The following is an 8,391-nucleotide window of genomic DNA, read 5'->3' as shown; positions in this document are numbered from 1 at the left end:
TAATTACTTGCTTATTAAAATTATTTATCAACAACAAGATATCTTTATAATACATTCTTATGGTTATACATTGTATCACCAATCCTCTATGAAGTATACATAAATTCATTGGGATCCTTATACATTTTAAAACAAAAAGTTCTAAAGGATTCAATTCATATATGTATCAGTCTTTCATTGTATCATTGTTAATCTCTTTCACAGCATAATTGTATTATCACTTAGCTCCTTCAGTTAAAACATAAGTAAGACATTTTTCATTTCCAGGTTTTTCCCCCCAACCACTAATAAAACAAACCCCATATCTTATAAAATTGCTTGTCTTCTTGTTCTCTAATTTCAAATGTAAATTTACTCATTTCAGCACACTTCATTATTTTTCGAATAACTTCTTCCTGTTTTGGTATTGTTTCATTTTTCCAGTTTGTGCAAATATGATTTTGGCTGCTGAAAGATCATTTACAATCTAATACTTTAAGTCTTTGTTATAGATTTCTGGTATAATTCCCAATAAAAAGACCTCTGGATTAAGATCTATATGTTTGTGTATCATTTTCTCCAACCACATGTGAATTTTAGTCCAGTATCTTTTAGCTTCAATGCAAGTCCACCACATGTGGTAATAAAGCCCGGGTATCTGATGACATTTCCAGCACTTTTCCAATTTATTCTTGGACATTCTTGCAATTCTCATTGGGGGTAGATGCCACCTGTAAAACATCTTATACAAATTTTCTCTATATGCAGTAGACATTGTCATTTTATAATTTTGAGACCACAATTTCTGCCATTTCTCTAAATCAATCCCATGCCTAAAGTTTTTCCCCCAAGCTATCATCGTTTCTTTAACTTGTTCCTCTTGTAATTTAACCTCCAATAAATATCCATATAGTTTTTTAATTACTTTTTCATCAGTACATGTTAGGATTTTATCTAAGTCACTTTGTTGTAAAAACCTTTTGATTTTCTATCTTCATTATATCTAGATTGTATCTGTACATATGAGTACCAGTTCATTTCTATCCCTTCTTGTTTCAGCTCTTGGATAGATTTGAGTTCACCCTCTGCATTCAATATTTCAACATATCTAACTGTTTGTTCCTTTTTATATATTATTGGATATGAAAATGCTTCAATCGTTGATATCCAGACTGGAATTTTTAAGTAGTGTAATCTTTTAACCTTTTCCCAGTTTAATAACAAGGCCTCCCTTATATAATGTCTTCTGAAATAACCATGTGCTTTAGTTCCCTTATAACATAAAAAAGCATGCCATCCCAACAGTAAATCATGACCTTCTACATTCAATAGTCTAGAGTTTTTTAGTGTTATCCACTCCTTAATCCACATCAAATTTGTTGCTTGGTAATATAACTCCCAATCAGATAAGCCCAGTCCTCCTCTAGTTCTAGCACCATATAACAGTTTGAGTTTTATTCTTGTTTTTTTCCCTTGCCAGATAAACTTCAAAACTATTTTATTTAGATCTTGAAAAAAGTCCTTACCCAGTCTGATTGGGATTGCCTGGAACAGATATAAAATTCTAGGTAAGATATTCATTTTGATTGTAGAAATTCTTCCCATCAGTTGTAGATTTTCCCATTTCATCAAGTCAGTTGCAATTTGTTGTTTTAGTCTAGTATAGTTGTCCTCCTTAAGAGTACTGCATCTAGGTGATAAATATATCTCCAAATATTTAACCTTGCTTGTGATTTGAATCTGCAAAGCTTCTGACAACTCTTCCTTTTGTCTTGCTGGTATGTTCTTTGTCATAATCTTTGTTTTGTCTTTGTTTATTTTCAAGCCTGCTACTTTTCCATATTCCTCTATTCTTTCTAACAATTTGAGTGCTGTTTCTAGTGGATCTTCAAGAATAAAAACCAAATAATCTGCAAACGCTTGTAGTTTATATTCTCCTTTTTTAAATTTTCATTCCTCTTATTTCTTCTTCTTCTTCTCTAATCTTTTTATTTAAAACTTCTAATGTTAAGGCAAAGAGTAACGGTGATAATGGGCAACCTTGTCTCGTACCTATCTTTATTTTAATAGAATCTGTCAATTCTCCATTTACCATTATCTTTGCTGATGGTTTATGATATACCATTTGTATGGTTTGAATAAATTTCTTACCAAAGTTCATCTGCTCCAATTGTAGAAACATAAATTGCCAGTTCACGTTGTCAAAGGCCTTCTGTGCATCGAGAAACATCAAAGCCATTGGTTTTTCAGGATGAGCTTCATAATATTCCAAAGTATTCAAAATCATTCTCATATTATCTTTAATTTGTCTCTTGAGTAAAAACCATTTTGGTCTGAGTGGATAAAGCTATTTAAATATTTTTTGAGTCTCTCTCCTAGTATAGATGCAAATATCTTATAATCTGAGTTTAATAAAGAAATTGGTCTATAATTCTTAGTTTGTGTTAAATCGGTCTCCTCCTTGGGTAGCAATGCAATGTATGCTTCTGACCATGATTTCGATATTCTACTCTCAGATATCACTTCAATCATGACTTCTAAGAGTGGGAGAGTCAAGGTTTCTTCAAATATTTTGTAGAATTCCACAGGTAGTCCATCCAGACCTGGGGCTTTTCCATTATTTTGTTTTTTAAGTGATTCCGTTAGCTCCATCATTGTTATTTTACTTTCCAACATTGTTCTAGTTTCGTCTGATATCTGGGGAAGATTAGTATTCTGTAAATACTTTTTAACTCCTCCCTCTTCCACCTTCTCTTATTCGTAGAGCTTAGCATAGTAATCTTGCATAATTTTTTTCTCAGTGTTTCCATACTGAATTTGTCCTTGTTCATCTCTTAATTGGAATATTTTCTTTGCTTCTCTCTCTTTTTTCAGTTTATATGCCAGCCATCTGCCTGGTTTATTTGTATTTTCAAAGTAATTCTGTTTAGTGCCTCTAATTTTTTATGCCAGTTCTTCCTTTTCCAGTAGATCAATTTTATGTTTAATTATATCCATTATATGTTTTATTTTAACATCTTTTTTGTGATGATCTCTGTAACTCTCTTTCAAGTATTTTATAGTCATTATCAAAAGCTTTATGCATTTGTCTTTTCTTTGAATTTCTCTTCCTTGTATAGTCTATTATCAGACCTCTAGTGACAGCCTTCATTGTATCCCAAAGATTCTGCATTGATTTCTTTACTATTTTCTTTAAAGAAAAAGGCTAGTTCTTTTTCCATTTTTTGTACAGTCTTTTTCTTTCAATATAGTATTATTTATTGTCCATCTAGATCTTGTCCTTTGGCCTTTCTGTTTAATTGTATTTGGATTGTGGTCTGCCCAAGGGCTTGCTCCAATCTCAATTTCTTGTGCATTGCAAATCAATTCTGCTGAAGCCCATATCATATCAATTCTGGAGAATGATGAATGTCTATTTGAATAAAAAGTTCTTTGTTCTTTTTTAGCATTTCTTTCTCTCCATATATCTTTTAAATTTATTTCATCTATCATCGTGAAGAAAGATTTTGGAAGCAGTTTTCTACTTAGCTTTGTTGTTTTGTGTGTTTTGTAATCCATGTTCTGGTTCACAATGCCATTGAAATCTCCCATCATACAAATATCAACATAGTCCAAATCCAAGATTCTTTCATGCAATTTTTTATAAAATTCATCTTGTTTTTCATTAGGAGCATAGATTCCAATTAGAAGTGTTTTTTTGATAGCCATAATTTCCACCATCAAAATTCTTCCCTTTTCATCTGCATAAATTAATTTTGCTGGAATATTATCTTTAATATAGAAGATCACTCCTCTTTTCTTGCAATTCGCCAGTGTTGTAAACATTTTCCCAAGCTTTGGTTGTGTTAGTAGGTGTTCATGTCTCTTTTGAATATGTACTTCTTGTAGGCAGATTATGTCAAGTTTTAACTTTTCTAATTTGTGAAATGTTTTGAAATGTATAAATATGGAGGAAAGAAAAATGATTACAATCAATATTAACTTAGGTTTAATTTAACTTAACTCAGCAATTAAAAGCATAATAATTTTGTCTTCTGCTCCTGCTGCTTATAGATTTATACTGCCTCTTTGAAAGTTTCACATCTGCCTAGCAGTAAGCAAGTGTATAAGTCATAACTAGTGCAAATGAGTTCTATCCAGAGATTTTAAATCCACGGGAACAGAAATAACAGTATCAAAATGTAAAGGGGGGTATGTAGAATTATGTTTTTCATGTCTGTAAGCTTGAGAACAATTGCAAATCAGAGGGTGAAGCTTTATTTTTTCTCTCTCCATGCACACTAGAAGACTTCAGTGTAGTGGAGAAGGTACTGGCTTAAAAACCAGGAGACTGGGAATTCTAGTCCTGCTTTAGGCATGAAAGTTGGCTGGGTGACTTTACTTCAATCACTCTTTCTCAGCCCACCCTATCTCTGCAGGGTTGTTGTTGGGACAACAGAAGGGGGAAGGAGCATTAGGTATTTTTCCTGGGGTGAATTAATTAGGGAGCAATGGAAGTGAGATAAAAAAATATCTACACTAAAATACATCAATCTTGTTAAATTAGGGTTTGTTGGATCTGGGCTAAAATAAACTTGGGTGACCAGTAGATGACAATCAGAGCTAGAATTTTTGGTAACACTTTGCTGCCACCTGGGCAATCATCTCAATTTTTGTACTTTGAGGCACAAAAAAGCTTGTGTGCATTATATGTTAACAGGCTGCAGAGGAGCCATAGAATTAGAAGACAGAATAATGGAGTTGAAAGGGACCTTGGAGGTCTTCTAGATCTATGGTAGGAGGTCCTATACTACTCCAGACAAATGGTTGTCCAATCTCATCTTAAAAGCCTCCAGTGATGGAGCATCCACAACTTCTGGAGGCAAGCTGTTCCACTGGTTAATTTTAAGTTCCACTTTTAGGAAATTTCTCCTTGGTTCTCTCTTTGTTAAGCTTCCATGCCTTCCTTCTTCTCCTGCCCTCAGGTGCTTTGGAGAACAGGTTGATCCCTTCTTCTGTATGGGAGTCCCTTAAACATGATTGATTGATTGTTACTGAATATCAATTTGCATTTCCCCATGGTTTTAGAAATGTAATAATGATTAATGCCACACAATTTTGGAGAGATTCACTCTGGAAATAAGGAAAAACATTCTGACAGTGAGAGCAATCAACCCTTATAACAGAAATTGCCTTCAGAAGTTGTGAGAGCTTCATCCCTGGAAGCTTTCAAGAAGAGACTGGACTGCTCTCTGTTAGAAATGTTGTATGTAAGGTCTTCTGCTTGGGTGGGGGGTTGGACTAGATGACCTACAAGGTCCCTTCCAACTCTGTTAATCTGAAAAACATTGACTATGTGACTTGGGCTTGCTAGGTTACAATGGGGTTGGTTAGCTTGTGAGTCTGGTGTGTCTCCAAATGCAGCCTTAGAATAAAAAGAAGCAAAGAAAGACGTGTTAATTTACAAGACAAATTTATGGATGATTCTGTAAGCTTTACCTTGTAAGATGGTGTTACCAAAGAGTTAAAAAGAAATCTCTTGAAATAAGGAAAAACTTGTCAAAGTTTCCTTAGGGTGATTTGAGTACTTCTGATAAGTGCTTGTAGAAGCCCAAAGAAAAAAAATGATAGAAACTTCAAGGATTATTATTAAAATTATGCTCTTCAGTTTTATTTGGTTTTCTTAAGAATAATTCATAATCTGAAAAGACCCAGGAAAGAGAACTCTTAGCAGCTGCATATGAGCATCAGAACTTTGCTGCTGGCACTGTTATCTTGCTGTGCCAGCCATACTTTGATAGATGCCCACCTGCCTCACATAATGGGGGAGGGCATTTGTGAGGTGACAAGGGGGTTGGGATAAGGGGGAATCGAAGCCCCACATCATGTGAGAGCCTGCCGGCTGGTCCAAGGTCACAGCATGAAATACAACACCCTTTGTCACCCTGCAAAATGACTGTTGTGGCCCTACCAGCGGAGCCCAAAATTCCAAATATGGAAGGCTTGACAGAGAAGCAGAAAAAGACAATGGAGACCCATTTCAGTAGAGTGTCAAGAACATGGCAAGGGCATTTCGTGAAGTTACCAGGAGTTGAACTCCTCCTGAAAGAGATTGCGTGTTTACTTTCATAAACAGCTAAGTGATGATGGGAACACCCACTTTTTAGCAAAGTACTATTTAAAATGCTCCCTGTGGAGAAAGAGACAACAGGAAATAAACATTGTTTGAAAAGAAGAAGTCATTTTATGGGTTGCTAAACATTAATCTTATGAACCTGGAACCATTGTGAAATCTCTTACTCTGTTGTGGGCATCTAAAGCTTTGTTCAGATTCAAAATCTATTTGTGTAGAATTGTAGGGCTGGAAAGGACCTTTGAGGACTTTTAGTCCAACTCCCTGCCCAAGCAGGAGACCTTATATCATCCCAGACAAATGTGTGTCTAATATCGTCTTGAAAATCTCAGGTGATGGAGCACCCACAACTTCCGGATGCAATCCATTCCAATGATTAATTGTCGCAATTTTCAGGGAATTCATCCTTAATTCAAGGTTGGGGCTCTCTTTTGATAATCTTCCATCTACTGCTTCTTGTCCTGCCTTCTGATGCTTTGGAAAATAGGTGAACCCCTTCTTCTCCGTGACAGCCCCTCAAGACTTCTATTACATCACCCCTAAACCTTCTCTTTGTTGGGCTCTGGAGCCGCATGTGGCTCTTTCATCCCTCTGCTGCAGCTCCCTGTTGCTCAAAATATGCATCACAGCGGCCAATGTGTGACACCCGCTGGCACGTGATTTATTGGTGTTTTCAACCCCTGGTAGGCCAACCATGGATAAATCCAAGAAAGGAAAAGTTTCAGAAGAAAACATAATATTTAATTCAATTACATATGCTAGTTTTGTGGCCACTCAGGAAATAGTCAGGCACACGAAGTGTTTCTGTGGCTCCCAGTGTTTTCTTTTCTGTGGGAAATGGCTCCAAATGGCTCTTTAAGGTTGCCGACCCTTGAGCTAGACATACCTTGTTCCCTTATTCATTCCTCATACAATTTATCCTGTTTCCTCTGACTTTAGTTCATAATTGGTATTTCTAGCCCACCTATTTCCACCCTCAAATATAATTCAAACTGGGAGAACTCTGGGATCAATGCAACTTTTTGATTCTTTCTTTTTATTCAACAGTTATTAAAGTTTTCAGTCAGAATTGGCTTATTCCCAGCGTGGGTTCCCGGTGGATGATAAAGGAAGGTATCCTTTAGATCTCATAAATTGTAAGGGATTTGCAAAACGCTGCCCGTCTTCACCTGTACTGATAGAATATGCAGCCAGAAGAGGGATTTGCATTCCATTCACTCCTTGTGGCAATTTTAAAAGATTATCCTTTTGAAACTTTGTTATTCATGCTCATTTGCAATAGGGGGGGAAAAAAACCACCCACCGAGAGGACACTATAGTGATGAGAATACATTTACCTGGCTAATAAGCAGGGTGTCAGGCCTGAAGTCGGTTCCTTTTAGGATCTTTGGCCTGCCACACTCTCTCTTATTTTACTATGCTGTTTCATTAGTGGGGGATTGGGAGGGAGAATAGGAAGGAGTAGAATGTGTGTTGTCAAAATAAAAAATTCCTTTCTAGAAGCCAAAGGTCATCTTTTGTCTCTGCACCTCTGCATCTGACCAGAACTGGATGGGTGGAACTGCCAGCATGGCAGTGGGAGATTGGACCATGTGATGGACTTGTAGGTGTGGGGGAAATCATGAACTTTCAACTGGGTGGAAACCCAGGAAGCTTTCAGATTTGGGTTTTCCACAGATGTGCCAACATGTCTCTCTTAATAAATTGGAAGTTTGAGGAAAGCTCTGCCTTGGACGCTGATTTAATTTTGGATGATATTTGGAAGCACAGGGGTGGGCTGCTACAGGTTCGCCTGAGTTTGGGAGAACCCGTAGCTTATGCTATGGCCAGTTTGGAGAACTCTCACAGTTACTACTATTGAGGAAGGTACCACCTATACTGTACCTGTGCATTTCGTTTTTCTTGCCTATTTTGTGTGCATCCCAGTTGAGGTTAGCTGTGCCAGAGGACTCCTTTTTTCCCCCCTGAGTACCAAAGTATAGATAGTCCTTGACTTACAACCGTTCATTTAGCGACTGTCCAAAGTGACAACGGCACTGGTAAAAGTGACTCATGGCCACTTTTCATACAGCCATAGCAACTTCCCCATAGTGATCAAAATTCGACCACTTGGCCACTGGTTTCACATTTAGGACGGTTGCAGTGTCCTGGGCTCATGTGACCCCCTATTGCGACCTTCTGACCAAGCAAAGTCAATGGGGAAAGCCAGATTCACTTAACAACCAGGTTACTCATTGAACAACTGCAGGGATTCGCTTAACAATAGTGGCAAGAGAGATCGTCAAATGGAATGAAATTCG

Source organism: Thamnophis sirtalis, unplaced genomic scaffold, assembly GCF_051295495.1.
Source record: "Thamnophis sirtalis isolate CommonGarterSnake01/CBP01778 unplaced genomic scaffold, rThaSir2_p1.2 scaffold_2, whole genome shotgun sequence".
In the NCBI taxonomy this organism is placed as follows: Eukaryota; Metazoa; Chordata; class Lepidosauria; order Squamata; family Natricidae; genus Thamnophis; species Thamnophis sirtalis.
This window is presented reverse-complemented; position numbering follows the sequence as displayed.